We start from the raw sequence: 16,179 nt of genomic DNA, 5'->3' as shown, positions 1-16,179 counted from the left end.
CCCTGGTCATCGCTCCATTTCTTGCTGTAAAATATAGGTATCTACATAAAGTTTCCTAAGAACCAGGTCACAAATAAGGACACAACTTGCCGGTCAGAATGCAGAAAACACTTTTGGAGAAAACCAACACTTTTTATGGGTAGTAAGAACAATGCTATGAATTGGAACAAACACAATAACCATTGGTATCTCAAGCCAATGTGAATAAAATGTTGGCCATGGCAACCAATCAATGTGAAAACTCAATGTAGAACAATAACCGATAAGAACAGGGTGGCATATTGGATAGAGACATTTAAACAGCCCCAAGCATACACCTGGGTGGTACAACATTTGCCACGGTTAGTCGTGACCAATTGGGAAGTAGCCTTCATTTTTACTGTAACTGCCAGACATAGGCACCAGCGGGGCTCAGTGATTAATATATTGGTCGCTCTTCTCCATAGCACTACATAGGGAAGGTAGGTCGCCATCTGGATGCCATTTAAAGAACTGACTCTCTCAGATTGGTTGTCTTTTCCCCTCCCTATGGGTGGGTGTTTACACCGTGTCTCAAAACTTGTCTCAATTCACCATTTGGAAAATCCGATTATTTTATTGTCCTCGTTTGTGCTGTACTGTGTGACGGACCGACTAGAGACTTCAGGTTGCCCCTCTCTGCCAAGAGCGACTTCTCACTTCAGGACAATAATTCCCTGCAATCAATCGGCAATATCCCCAAGCAAAGTAAAGGGATATCGCTATCCAGTACCCAAATAACCAGGCAAGACTAGTCTTTAGGTACAAAAAGAGGAGAACTGATTTATGGGAGGGTAGAGGCAAAGAGGCTGTTTCAGTTATCTACCACTGTCTCAGTAAAGTAAAACTTTCCTACTTTAACTCCTTTTATTATCAAGTTCTTTGTACTGTTACCTGAACAGAAACAGGAATTGATAATCCATTATGGAACTCAAATATTAACTCACTAGAAATAATTGTCTAATGGTTTGAATTTTTTGTGGCCAAAAGTAAGGCCCCAGCGAGATTTGAACTCGCGACCCCTGGTTTACAAGACCAGTGCTCTAACCCCTGAGCTATGGAGCCCTTTCGCTAAGGACTGTATTCAAATTCCGTCAAACATTCGAGGGGTAATTGCTGTCCTTGCATGTCATTTTTTCAGAATGCGGTAAAGCTGGGATGGATTAAAATTAATATGTGAATTTATTAATTCTGTATTAACAAACATCACTGAATAATAAACTTTAGGTACATCTGTCAACTATCACCACATGCAGTCAAAAAAAAATATTGAATATAAGCTTTAATATTGTGAGGTACATATAACCAACATGGGTTGCCATGAAAGGAGGAACAGTGCAACCTAACACTCCCCCTACCCATTATGTTTTAACAACTAAATGGCATTACACCCACTGTTGGTTTTCTAGTTGGAGTACATATGAAAAGATATAGGCTGATTTATTACTCTGTCCCTGACTTACATGTCTCCTGTGAAATGATATGTTTTCTTCTAGCTTTTTAAGACCAGTAAAAAAAATATTTGAGGATTTTGGCGACAACCAGCGGAAAGTTCTGAAGCCCAATTTCCACAAACCCAAGGAGAATTGGAATATAAGCATTAGAAACTGACTGCCTTTCTTCTGACAGAAAACAATTTCACATTTCACTGACACAGTTACTAATTGGCTCAATATAAATAAAAATAATGTAACATGATGAGGGCAGCTAATAACTCTAGAATGCGTAGCGCATGACCAGATTCATCAGACTGCAAACAATATTTAATATAGCATGCTTTGAAGGAGAAAGCAGCCACCAGCCCAAGAAATGTATTTTTAAATTTTTTCATATTTTGTTAGTCTCCTTTATCACTATATACATATAAATGCTACTTAGTTGCCATTTCCCAATGTGATTTATCTGTAATAAATCCAATGTTTGCTAGAGATGAGTGTCACCTTTCCTAGCCAGTCTTAACCCAATAAGGGGCGATATTAACCTGAGCTGACTTTAGAAGCGCCATATGTGAAGCCAGATTATTGTTGGAAATTATGACACAGTATGCTATTTATTAACAATGGCTTACATAAATTACATAAACTGTCCGGGACTTTAGATTGAATCTTCCATGTAGCCCTCAACTCCAAAGGCTCACCACCTGGTAGAAGTTTGATTGTCCAGCACCAGGACCTATAAGGCCTCTGAACTTACTTTGGTCCCCCGTGAGTACCATGTCTTCTATATAGCTCAAAGCAAACAGTACTTTACATGTTAACTATACTGAACACAGTAGGGGAGTTATAGGCTTTTAATTGGGCTTCCATCAATCAGAATTAACAATAAGAGGAAATAAAAATGATTTGTATCTCCAGCTGAGGGTCAATAAAGTCAGGAAGCCAAAGAACTGCTAAGTGATATTTCCTACATTAATTGTTTTAATTAATGTTTTGGGTATTCTAAAGCATTGTATTTTCTGCTTCTGCACAGTATGACTTGGCAAAGATGTGGGGATCCTTCAGTGACTTCTGTACTTAACTTTTTACTTCACAATGAAAAACATTTTACTATTGATGCTCATTTTTATAGAATATTCACTGCCATAGCCATTCTCATTTTGTAAAATTTGAGTTTTTGCCACAGCATGTGGCCGCACACAGTAGGACCTGATCTGCAATAGGAGCAACAGTATCTGTACAAGCCCAACATGCATTTGCTTGATGTGCCGTATAGCCAGTCTGGGCTTGTTCTAAGACCAGAGCTAGCCTTGATGCAGTTCAAAAATGCTAGTTTTTAACACAGGATTATTCACGGTTAACCTGTGTCTAACTCAGTGGTCAAGTTTGGTGGGATCCAATTGATAGATGCCATGAGCACTTTCCCTGAATTTGGCTACAGAGATGACATCAATTAATTAATTTGTTCAATAGTGTAAGTAAATTACTTACAAAGAATAGAGAAATATTTTATCACGCTTTCTCATTTTATGATAATAATCTTAATCCTAAAAAAAGTAACCATATTACTTGAGAGTCTGAAATTTCACTAGAATTTACTGGAGGTTAATTATGTTTTTGCATTCACATTTCCTTAAAACCAGACATGAAAGGAACAGTATTTGAAAGGGTTAATTAAACCTATTACAGAGAATGAAAAGTAAAGTGAGAGCAAACTTAAATACTATTGGTTTGGGGTAGCTGTGCTGTACGGGTGGTCTCACTGGGTTCACGTTAAACCCTGTGAATCACAAGAAAATCATTACTAATCAGTGTTTATTCCTCATTCACATCTCCTGTTGCCCAACACCTTTATTCTTCTGTAATGGAAAAAAAGCCTTGACAATTTTATGGATAATTAATAAGTAAAAAAATTGCCTATGCGACCCAAAATACTTCTCAGGAAATGGATTACGTTCAGTTTTATTAACAAAATTGTTCAGTCATTTTGATTTGCCAAGGTAATGTACAGAGAAATTTAGTCATATAATTAGAAAACTAAACTGGTCAGCTAAACATGGAATAAGCATCTGTTCCCTAAAGGATATCAATATACAGATAGGTAATTTCCTTTGTTCGCCCAACAGTTGATGACACTTTGGAGGTTGCTTTTCTTGAGCATGGTTAGGCAAGATCATGGTTTTGAGTACATGCCACATATGTACTATGGATAATACACCATTATCACGCACATGGTTTGATGTTGGGACAGTTTGCCTAACCTGTTTAAATGAATGCATGAATGACGATGTTCATACTAAAGAATCCTGTTATCAAATGAATTCTTTAAGGACTCAAGTCCAACATATTGCTTGGCTAGACCCGTCAACAAGGAGGATTGCAAGCTGAAACTAAACCAGATAAAACAAATCCTCCCTTTCCATTTATGAACCTTCATTCACAATCATTAGGATGATCACACAGACCCGGCTTATCCAAAGGACAAGTCCAGCTCTCTTTATTTACAAGCTTTGCAAACCGGACCTGGACCTTACTCAGCTCATGTCTTACCCAGTTGGCTCAATGATTTCTAGTTTAAGGTAACATATCTATCCTACAAGCAGAGTCTATCTACTATTACTTGCTCAATTCGTAGAGAAATTGGGGTCAAGTAACTTGATGTGAGTTACAAGTTGGGTCACTGAGGTCTGTCCCCCATTAAATGAGAGGGGAAAGAACTCACAGTAATGAATGGAGACAGTGAATTTGTGAATTCTTACTCCTCTGTACTTAAGTTCTTTTAACTAATTTAAGAGCTTAAAAAAAACACAAGAGAGAAGAAGCAGTTTACTTCACATTCATGTGCCAAGCCTAGCTTCCTCTCTTCTATTATGTGCTGACAGTTTATACTTCCTGTCAGAAAACTGGCACCAAACTTCAGGTCATGAGATAAATCCTTTTAGTAAGAAAAATACATCAGTTTGGTTAGTTTCTATGATCCACTTTCTTTTACATATTTCAGTAGCTTTGTTAAACAAGACTTTCATATTTTAACTTTTTGTGGGGCTCTTTACAGAACAAATGGTCTGGTGACAAAGATGTCTTTGAAGCGTCTCAGAAGACTAGCGCCACCTCTACCGATGAGGGCTAGAGTGACCACATTTTACTTCTGCCATTCAGGGACACAGTATGGAGTGGATGAGATTACACACACATGGTGTATATTAGATATATATATATATCTCACATATATCTGATATATATATATATATATATATATATATATCACATATATCTCATATATATATATATCTCACATACACATTGATTGACATGAAGTCTAAGATGTAGTTCAGAGTGCGTATTGGAAACACAAGCAAACATACAAGTAATGCATTATGTGTCCACAAGCAACAAGTTGGTGCCAACTACGATGCGTCTACAAGTGAGGGCTAAGGTGACCACATTTTATATCTGCCTTTCAGGGACACAGTATAAAGTGGATGAGATTACACACACAGCTGTATATTTTTTATATACACTTATATACACATACACACTGATTCACATAAAGTCTAAAATGTATATAAAATGTATATAGACCATAATGGCACTCGCCATTTGTAAAATCATGCCCCCCCTTCCAAACTATGCATGTAATTGATACGCTGTATGTATTCAGATTGCTCATCATATTGGAGACATGGATACACCAGCCATTAATGCATTATGCATCCACAGATAATTTTCTACAAGAACCCAGATTGGAAGCATAGGACTTGCCATCTTTGCCCCAAACAGCCTGTCTGTGGCAACCTGTGCTATGCCCCCCACTTATACATCCATGCTATCACATATATTAATGCACTCTTTCACAAATATTAATTCACTCATTCGCAGATATTCATTCACCAATACTCATTAATTCCCTCATTCAGATACTTGTTAATTTACTCATTCATACAGCCATAGGGACCTGAACTGCAGATGTCTCTTTGCCGCTCGCAGACTTCTGCAGGGGCCCGCTGCTTCCTTCTGTGTTGCTCGCACTCTGTGCAAACAACTTTTGTTTTACCGCATAGGGGAAGTAGACGCGCAGCAGGGTCATGTGATGTGATGTTACTCCTGCATCCACTTGGCAGTACAGGAGACATTGCTCACACAGGTAAGTAGCCGGCCAATGCGGAAGTGATCACGGGGGTTGCCCTGGCCCCCTAGAGTGGCGGGCTTGGTTGCTGCGTTAAAGAGACTATTTTTAGGTAGGGGCCTGGAGCTGCAGCTTCACCAGCCCCTACGTTAATCCAGCCCTTATGGTAGTAATGCATTATGTGTCCACATAGAATTCTCTACAGGGCCCCTTCAACAAGTTGGTGCCAATTCTTTATACAAAACAATCAGGGAAGGCCCCAGCGAGATTTGAACTCGCGACCCCTGGTTTACAAGACCAGTGCTCTAACCCCTGAGCTATGGAGCCAACTGCTGGGGCAAGTTCTGCCATCGGAACCTTTTGTGGGTCTCTTTATCAAATAAATGGTCTGGTGACAAAGACGTCTTTGAAGCATCTCGGGAGACTAGTGATGCCTCTACCAGTGAGGGCTAGGGTGACCACATTTTTTTTCTGCCTGCTTCCTTCTGTGTTGCTCGCACACAGAAGGAAGAAGGCAGCTAGCCCCACGCTGTGTATTTATACCACCTAGCCAGCCCCCTTTAGTATCAAATCAGCCCTGGAACCCAGATTGCACCCAGATTCTCTGCCACACCGACACCCAAAAACACACCCTCCAGGACAGGCTCTGCCACACCGACACCCGACTGATTTTTATACAGTCTAAGATGTGTATTGACCATAATGGCACTTGCTCTGTTTTTTTTTTATAAAATCATGTCCCCCGGCCCCATCCAAACTATGCATGATAAAACTCCTTGTAATTCATAGGATTGCTCTTTTCAGAGTGCATATTGGTCACACAAGCAAACATGCAAGTAACACATTATGTGTTACTACTACCTACTGGCCGCCTTCAACGAGTTGTTTTCAATTGTTCTTTATACAAAATAATGTAGGAAGGCCCCAGGGAAATTTGAACTCTGCGAACTTTGCGACCCCTGGTTAACAAGAGCAGTGTTCTAACCCCTGAGCTATGGAGCAAACTGACTGCGTAAGCTTTGCCATCAGAAACTTTTGTGGGTCTCTTTACAGCACCCAAACACCGACACCCAAACACCGACACCCAAACACACACCAGGACAGGCTCTGCCACACCGACACCCAAACACACACACACACACACACACACACCAGGACAGGCTCTGCCACACCAACACCCAAACACACACACACCAGGACAGGCTCTGCCACACCAACACACACACACACACACCAGGACAGGCTCTGCCACACCAGCACCCAAACACACACACACCAGGACAGGCTCTGCCACACCAACACCCAAACACACACACACACACACACACACACACATACACACCAGGACAGGCTCTGCCACACCAAAACCGACACACAAGAAAATCACCATAACCAAGGGTGACCATATTTTATGTCTGCCATTCAGGGACACAGTATGGAGTGGATGAGATTACACACACATGGTGTATATTAGATATATATATATATCTCACATATATCTGATATATATATATATATATATATCACATATATCTCATATATATATATATCTCACATACACATTGATTGACATGAAGTCTAAGATGTAGTTCAGAGTGCGTATTGGAAACACAAGCAAACATACAAGTAATGCATTATGTGTCCACAAGCAACAAGTTGGTGCCAACTACGATGCGTCTACAAGTGAGGGCTAAGGTGACCACATTTTATATCTGCCTTTCAGGGACACAGTATAAAGTGGATGAGATTACACACACAGCTGTATATTTTTTATATACACTTATATACACATACACACTGATTCACATAAAGTCTAAAATGTATATAAAATGTATATAGACCATAATGGCACTCGCCATTTGTAAAATCATGCCCCCCCCGGCACCTTCCAAACTATGCATGTAATTGATACGCTGTATGTATTCAGATTGCTCATCATATTGGAGACATGGATACACCAGCCATTAATGCATTATGCATCCACAGATAATTTTCTACAAGCCCCCTTTCACCTGATAGGTGCCAATTGTTATTTATACAAAATTGTCTGGAAAGGCCCCAGCGAGATTTGAACTCGCGACCCCTGGTTTACAAGACCAGTGCTCTAACCCCTGAGCTATGGAGCCAACGTGATGATTTCGATTGCGTTGCTCAGCTCAGCTGAACAGGCGGAGCTCTAATCAGTGTCAAATCCTATGTTTCTATGCGAGGCTTTAAGAACAGATCCCATAAGATTCAGAGGGTTTCAATCTTGAAACATAAGTATTACTTCTTCGTGGCAATAATAGCAGCGTTTCTGTAAAATGATCCAATCGAAACAGATTCAGTAAACATAAATGCAAGATCAACAGCACTCAGAAATATGTTTTTAGCTGTTGTTTCACACCTCCTGGCACACAAACTGTTAAGCTGCTCAGAGGAGCAGGGTGCAGTAACGTCCATTACTAAGCTCCTGGCTTCCAGCTGTGCAGCAGATCACTGTCTAAGATCTGTTTAAGAACAGATCCCATAAAATACAGAGGGTTTCAATCTTGAAACATAAGTATTACTTCTTCGTAGCAATAATAGCAGCGTTTCTGTAAAATGATCCAATCGAAACAGATTCGGTAAATATAAATGCAAGATCAACAGCACTTAGAAATATGTTTTTAGCTGTTGTTTCACACCTCCTGGCACACGAAGTGTTAAGCTGCTCAGAGGAGCAGGGTGCAGTAACGTCCATCACTAAGCTCCTGGCTTCCAGCTGTGCAACAGATCACTGTCTGGACACATTTTAGTTTCACACATCATCGTCCCTGCTGACTTTGTGTGTGTGTGATTTCATAGATCTCTGCTGTGTTTAATCTCTGGACCGATTCTATAGAAACAAAAATGTCTATAGCTCATGGGATTTAATAAAAATAAATACTATAGAATTGGTGTAGTTACACACAAGGGGAATTATAGTTTAAGACAAAATCTGAAAATAGCCCATGCTTTTAATGCTTATTTTTATAAAAGCCAAAAACCTCCGAATGTGTCACCTACGGGTCAATTTATATTTCATGCAAAATTATCCGGCAGGCCCCAGCGAGATTTGAACTCGCGACCCCTGGTTTACAAGACCAGTGCTCTAACCCCTGAGCTATGGAGCCGTACGTTGCGGTCCCCTACGCAATATGATAGGTGGAGTTTAATGCACCAGGAAACTCGTGCTCAATCGTCTTCTAGGAATATACGGCTTGGGCTCTGCGCATCAGTACGAGGCGGGGAAAAGACTTTATACGGTGGAGTATGAGATCATTATCCAGTCTAGGTATTATGCGTAAGTGCAAGTGCTCTGGTTGTAGGAGATTGACGTTTGGAAATATGTATGTGGGCATACTATGACATCATCACACATGTAACAACAGACCAGTGTGTGACATCACATGCAAATGCAACCAAAAATATGTGCATGAAATATATTTTAATCTGCATTATACATGTTTATAACATTATGACCACCATACCCAATATGAGTGCTGATCTATCTACCATGTGAATGTAAGGGTTTGGTGAATACAGTGCTTTATATAAACAGGGAATGGATGTCAATGAGCCAAGTTAAATGGGAACCGAGTGTGTAGCTGGGCAATATAACTATGACGTCAAGGATACAGGAGGCGCTATACCGGCTTGTGTTAAATGGTTATATCCTTATATTATCATTCCTTTAATAGGAGGTACTTTAATTGCCCATGGTACAGCGCTACAGAATATGACGGCGCTATCCAAAAAATGATAATGACTGCGGCTGTGAAGTCAATGTAAAAATAACTTTCCTCGCAGGAAGTGTTTCTGTCTGATATCCACTGATGGGATTATAAACTTTTGGAGTAGGTCTGACTATTTGAGAAATGCTGTGTGTGGTATAACTGTGTGTGTTCTCAAACTATGCATATGATGTGTTAAGTGAATTAGTACTTTTCTGCCGGCATGTTGCCACCATTCTACATGCTTAATGGTATACCGTTTCAAAAAATGAGGTCGAAATGTTAATTCTCAGTTAGTAATTCAGGTCCGGGAGACGTGGAAAGAATGACATGTTTACAAGAAAAGGATTCCACATTTATCTGCACCGGAAATATTTTGGATAGTCATATGTTAAACTATGTTCATTAACCCTATCCATTCTTAAGGATATTACATTTTTGAACATAGGATTTAGTATGCTGCAGAGCTTTGTGGGTTTTTTTTTTTTTAACTTTTTTCTTGTCTTCTCATAGCCATCCAAGTATTTTACTTCCTGTATCTTATTTAAAATTCCTAAATTCCCTGATATAATGTGGTTTGGTTGGAGAAAAAGTAGTTTTTAAAAAGTTGGTAAGAAGTAAATTAGAGGAATACATAATATGGTTTCTTAATACATGTATGTAGGTTTTGTTTCAATTTGTAAGGATTATTCAAATGTAGAATTTTGTAAAACAATCCCAGTCTAAAAGCATCAAAGGCCCCAGCGAGATTTGAACTCGCGACCCCTGGTTTACAAGACCAGTGCTCTAACCCCTGAGCTATGGAGCCAGCATGAAGGGATTGTTTGCATTGAAGATCATCTGCATTTCCCATTTCTCATTATTTATTATTTTGAAATAGGAAAGTTATTTTTTTTATACTTGTACTTGAATAAGTTTTTGGAACTTTGTTACATATGTTTTATTATGAATGTTTTCTTTTTTCTCTTAAATTATTTTTCTTAATATTTCCAGAATTTTCAAAACCCTTTGTGGTTTTTGTAAACAACATGGATTTTTTGTAACAATTTATTTATATTTGTAATATTTTTTTCTTCCATTTTCTGAAGAGAATAACAGTTCCCGCATTCTCACTATGATCTCAGTCAGTGATCAGCACAGAGCTGGACTCTTGCTGCTCACACCACATGTGATCAGCCTCAGAGGGGCCTCACTGCACTGATGGCAGACAACACTGGAAGATAATGCTGGCTCTCCAATTTACCGAGTAGAGACCAGAGGAGCCCTCCCTATTGATATTTTAATATATTTTCTGCTCATTATCTCATTTGTTTTTTTGACGCAACAGTAGATCAGAAAGCGCATCAACCGGTTAAGAGCTTTACATTAGTACTTTGCAAGTATTTCTCTTAGAATTATGTCTTCATAGAAGGTTTAAAAATCTCAAAAACTAATTTAAAAATGTAAAAATGTCTTTACTTTAACTTGACATAAAGTCCTCCCAAAATAACATTCTCCATTTCTTAAAATCTGAGTCTTATTGGCCTATGGGTCTGGCAGCTCCAATGTTTTGTTCCTTCTTTTGCCCCACCTACGAGAAATACCAGAAAAAAATATTAAACATGATATTCCTAGTGAATTTTCTCCTGGCTTTCATAAAAAGTAAAAAAAAATGTATTTCTAAATTCTTTGCACTTTAACATTTAAGAGTCATCACATATATATTTTTTTCCTTTTCTTCTTAATTAGAAAAATAATCTATGACTCACACGTTGGATTCAAAACTTTTGTGCCATCAGAGAGCTTTTATTAGGTGTAGGCGTTTTCTTCCCAGGATAATATTTGATACTTTATTTCACTGACTAATGTATTCCATATTTTTCTGCACTTAGTAAGCTGCACAGCACGAGACACATGCTTCTCGCCGTCATCTGTTATTGTACTTCAGAATCCGTAATAAACTTTATCATGGATGAACAGATGCTTAAAGGGAAACTAATATAATTATTTGTGTTTTTATTTTATTTGAGCAAATGTCAGTGCAATGGAGTCCATAACAAATATACAATTCTTTATTATGTTTTTCAAGGAACATAATGCAGTGAGATATTTCTTTATGATTAATATTTTATATATATATATATATATATATATATATATATATATATATATATATATCTTTACTGTTATAACATAATTGGTCAGGGAGTAGGGGGAACACCAATGATCTTTCCTTTGAAATAGGAGTTTGACCCTGGAGTTCCAAGGAAGCAGGGCTTCACCTGGTAAACTCCAGTCAAACTCAGAGAGTTTCTAGGCAAGGTTGCCTTCCATGACATCACAATGCACATCATATCACCACTTGTACATGTTTGTTAATATAGTTGCTTTATGATTGAACAAACGAGGTACACATGCCTTTATATGCTCTACACTCATGTAAATGTTTACATAGAAACATATAATTTGATGGCAGTTAAAAGCCTTTTGTCCCATCTAATCTGCCCATTTTCCAGAGTTTAAAACCCCAAACCTTATGTTTTCTTTAGTATCCTCACTGTCAGCGGTACAAACGCACATACACAAGAGGCTTGTGAACTTACAAGATATAAATAGAGCCAGCAGTCTACCTGTTCCCTGATACAATAGCAGAGGGCAAAGAAAAAATGCCATTTATTGTAGTCTGCCTTTTTCTTTCCTTTTGCTATCATATCAGTGAACTAGCAATAAACTGAGTAACAGCCAGATTTATATATCTTACGCCTGGATCAAGTGTGATCACTACCCGTGTGTATATGAACAACCTAAAATGACATTTAGCTTTTTCCAGACAAGGCACGTCCACCACAACAGGTGGCATAGTTCTAAAGGTGAAGCATATCATTTTGTGCTTTGAATAATATTGCCTAATAGTGCCTAAGAATATTGCATGCCTGAACTGGCCATCTAGCACTTTACTGTGTAAGTACTTTACTATACATCCCTTACCTATAGAAAATAATAAAAGGCTTACCTGGTGAAAATGCTGCAGTTCCTGAGTTACAGTCTACCACCCCCTCCTCTGTCCATATTTTGTGCAAGGAAATCAATTAAACACTTTCTGCGCATGTAACATTTCTCCCTTTCTCCCTTGTAACACATGAGTATGCAAACACTGGTGCTGGCTAGTGGAGAGTATACATGTGCGTGCGCTGCATTCAGCTGAATACATCACCTGCAATGTCAAAAAGAGAGGACATGTATAGAGCGGACAGGGCTGGACTGAGCGGCTAGAGCTCCAGTGACACATCAGATACTGCAGCCTGTGACTGTTGGCTGGGTACCCACACTGTGGGAGTATAATAACGTAACGTGCTGCCACAAAAACATAATTCAGCAGCCGCTGGCCTTAAAGTGCCAGGGCCACCTTCTATCCCTGATCCAGCCGTGGACTCTGATGAATCCCTTTACATGTTTGCAGGCAATATAAAAAATAATGTTATATACGTAGGGTGGCTGGAGTGTCCTTTTAATACAGGACTAGCCTAACAGTGACTAGATACCCGTATTGGCTCGAATATAGGCCACACTTCCCCCCCCCACTTTAAGTCTTTAAAGTGGGGGTGCGGCCTATATTCGGGGTCTAGCGCCCGACGCCAGGCAGCGGGGTCAGGATACAGATCCCCCGCAGCGGTGCAGGGGACCTGCATCCTACTCCCCGATACGCTCAGACAGCCTCCCCTGCCAGCACTTTCCACGGGGGGGGGGTGCCGGCACGGGAGGTTGTCTAAGCGCATCGTGCGGACAGTCACCGGCTGCGGAGGTTGTTTACGTGCATCGCTGCAGCCGGTGACCGTCCGCACGATGCGTTTTACCTCTGCCCCCAAGACTTACCAGAGCAGACTTACCAGGTGTCTTGCGGGGCCGGCGGGGGACATCTACGCAATACGCGTATACAACTTCCCGTGGTTGTATACGCGTATTGCGTAGATGTCCCCCGCCGGCCCCGCAAGACACCCGGGAGTCTGCTCTGGTAAGTCAGGGGGGGCAGAGTGGCAGCATATCTCGGGGGGGAGGAGGAGGACAGTGGCAGCATATCTCGGGGGGGAGGAGGACAGTGGCAGCATATCTCGGGGGGGAGAGTGGCAGCATATCTCGGGGGGGGCAGTGGCAGCATATCTCAGGGGGGAGAGTGGCAGCATATCTCGGGAGGGGGAGAGACAGAGTGGCAGCATATCTCGGGGGGGGGGACAGAGTGGCAGCATGTTTTTTTGGTGCTTTTTTAAAGAAAAAAACTTTTTCTTTAAAAAAGCACCACACTTTTAGGGTGCGGCCTATATACGGGGGCGGCCTATATCCGAGCCAATACGGTAATTTCAACCGGAGGTGATGGATACACCTGTAAGACAAGAATGTGGTGTACATTTTGTTGGTGCTTCCATTTTTAGGGAGGATGAAAATTAAGATGTGATTGAGTGTCAGAGATTTGTGCCTCTTATTGCTAGATTTTTGTTCCTTTGAGCCGTTTTCACCGCTATCTTACTGGAAAGTGAAGTCAGAGTGTTGGAATGTGAAGAAGGAAAGATGAAAATATGAAGAATCAACTGAGCATTCTTTGGCATGAAAAACTGTCACAAATCAGAAGACTTTTAATGAGAAAGATATGTCCAAGATTATTCGAAGGAACTTTTCATATGTAGGAACAGACATAATATGGTTTCCCTTTTCTCCTAACTGGTTCCTTCAGTCATTAGTTTTGCAAGTTTTTAGTTTATAGTTTATAAGTGTAAATAAATATGTTAGGGTATGTATGTTGCTGTATGTGTGTATGTTATTATGTGTATGTAAGTAAGGATGTTAGTCTGTGTAAGTATGTTACTGTATGTTAGTATGTATGTGTATAAGTATGTCTGTATGTTACTGTGTCTCTTAGTATGTGTGTGTATAAGTATCTCTGTATGTTACTGTGTCTATGTTTGTTCATGCATGTGTATAAGTATGTTTGTATGTTAATGTGTGTAAGCATATTAGTGTGCTTGAAAATATGTTACCGCATGTGTGTAAATATGTGATGTTACTGTCTGAGTAAGTACATATGTTAGTTTGTGTGTTAGTATGTCTATTTACTGTGTGCGTAAGTATGCTAGTGTGTATGTTACTATGTGTGAGAGGAGCTAGGAGGTCCCAATCGTATATACCTTGCAGGGGACCCCAGCATGTTATTTTACTGTTGAGTCAGTATGTATATAAATTGTTAGTCAGTTTGTGTATTTTATATATAACATACACACTGACTCTAGCACTATACATACTGTATACACAATATATATATATATATATATATATATATATATATATATATATATATATATATATTGTGTATATATACAGGAGGGGAATGAAAGAAGAACATCTATTCCCCTTTCCATGAGTCAGCATTGTTGATGCTCTGGGGATATTGATATCACATGTCCAGCACAGCACACACGTGTGTCACACTCGGGTGAAGTGGTGCCAGGGGGCGGTAGCGCAGCAGGGAGCATTGGCAAATGTAGACAGTGTTAACCAGGGTCAGTGGGTTCCCCTTCTATGATCCATTAATTAATATTTAATTTGTAGACTTTTAAAGTGTTATCACTTTATATATATATATATATTGTTGTGTTACAGTGGGTTTTGATGATGCTTAAAAAATACTTTTTTTTTAGCAATTTTATTTTTTACAGTATAATATGTATATAAATTGCAAAAATCTATGGGGAAAAAACTCCAAAATAAATTCATTAACTTCTCCTGATTTGGAATATGGCTAGGATTTTCATCTGTTTTGGCTGTTATGGGGCAAATATTTCACATCATATTTTTCAAACTTCAGTTATTTCAAATTTGCCATGATGTGCCTCTAACTGCAATATTGGTTAGAGATATAAAAAACACCCCATAAACTATATGTTACTGAAAAGTAGACAATCCAGGGTTTTTCACTAAGATCAGTTTGGCACATCTTTTTATCGCCAATCTCTATGAAAGCTTGCGGTATGTTTATTTTTGTATTTTTTTCCCCTCACTTACATTGTAATGCTGCAAAAAAACACCAATTTGCATTCACCAACATATTCTGAGTACAGCAATGCATAAATTTGGGGAAGCCATGAGGCCTAAATGTGAACATGCGCTTTTCAGTTTTCGAATGTTGAATTTTCAGAAATTGGTTGGCTGGGCCTTTATCTTACTGTTCTTTACCGGGGTCCCAGCATCATAAGAGCTGCTAAACTAACCTACTTCAAATTATAACACAGTGTCAGTGGTATCAGACAACCTCTCAATAACAGCAAAAAAAAATCCACCCTCTAACCGTCCACTCTCACTAATAATACAAATACAGTATCTCACATTTTTGTAAGTATTTTATTATATCTTTCATGTGACAACACTGAAGAAATGACACTCTGCTATAATGTAAAGTAGTGAGTGTACAGTGTGTATAACAGTGAAAATTTGATTTTTCCCTCAAAATAACTCAACACACAGCCATTAATGTCTAAACCTTGGCAACCAAAGTGAGTACACCCCTAAGTGTAAATGTCCAAATTGGGCCCACAGTGTAAATATTTTGTGTGGCCACCATTATTTTCCAGCACTGCCTTAACCCTCTTGGGCATGGAGTTCACCAGAGCTTCACAGGTTGCCACCGGAGTCCTCTTCCACTCCTCATCCCTAAAAAATTAGGGTGTCAGTACATTCTTCCTCTCTCCAACTCACAATCAGGAGTGAGGAGGAGGGATCTGTGCACATTATTCGCTTTAACAGCAATGGGGGGTATTGGATGTAGACCAATCACTCAGCTCACCAAGTGCTGAATAACCTTGCAATCTCGACCTGCATCGCCATGTGAGAGTGACTTTTA

At 39.5% G+C, this 16,179-nt stretch overlaps 5 non-coding genes across 5 annotated transcripts; all 5 read right to left on the bottom strand.

The window, feature by feature from the left end:
- Positions 1-1,010: 1,010 nt before the first annotated feature.
- On the bottom strand, positions 1,011-1,083 carry TRNAT-UGU (transfer RNA threonine (anticodon UGU)). Its single transcript has one exon. It is a non-coding gene; the product is annotated as a tRNA-Thr (tRNA).
- Positions 1,084-5,834: 4,751 nt separating this feature from the next.
- On the bottom strand, positions 5,835-5,907 carry TRNAT-UGU (transfer RNA threonine (anticodon UGU)). Its single transcript has one exon. It is a non-coding gene; the product is annotated as a tRNA-Thr (tRNA).
- Positions 5,908-7,633: 1,726 nt separating this feature from the next.
- Positions 7,634-7,706, bottom strand: TRNAT-UGU (transfer RNA threonine (anticodon UGU)). Its single transcript has one exon. It is a non-coding gene; the product is annotated as a tRNA-Thr (tRNA).
- Positions 7,707-8,641: 935 nt separating this feature from the next.
- On the bottom strand, positions 8,642-8,714 carry TRNAT-UGU (transfer RNA threonine (anticodon UGU)). The gene has a single exon. It is a non-coding gene; the product is annotated as a tRNA-Thr (tRNA).
- Positions 8,715-10,049: 1,335 nt separating this feature from the next.
- On the bottom strand, positions 10,050-10,122 carry TRNAT-UGU (transfer RNA threonine (anticodon UGU)). Its single transcript has one exon. It is a non-coding gene; the product is annotated as a tRNA-Thr (tRNA).
- Positions 10,123-16,179: the final 6,057 nt, after the last annotated feature.

This window comes from Sceloporus occidentalis, unplaced genomic scaffold (assembly GCF_023333645.1).
Source record: "Sceloporus occidentalis isolate IW3139 unplaced genomic scaffold, rSceOcc1.0.p SCAF_23, whole genome shotgun sequence".
NCBI classification, from domain to species: Eukaryota; Metazoa; Chordata; class Lepidosauria; order Squamata; family Phrynosomatidae; genus Sceloporus; species Sceloporus occidentalis.
The sequence above is the reverse complement of the archived record's forward strand: the minus strand, read 5'-3'. Positions and strand labels throughout refer to the sequence as shown.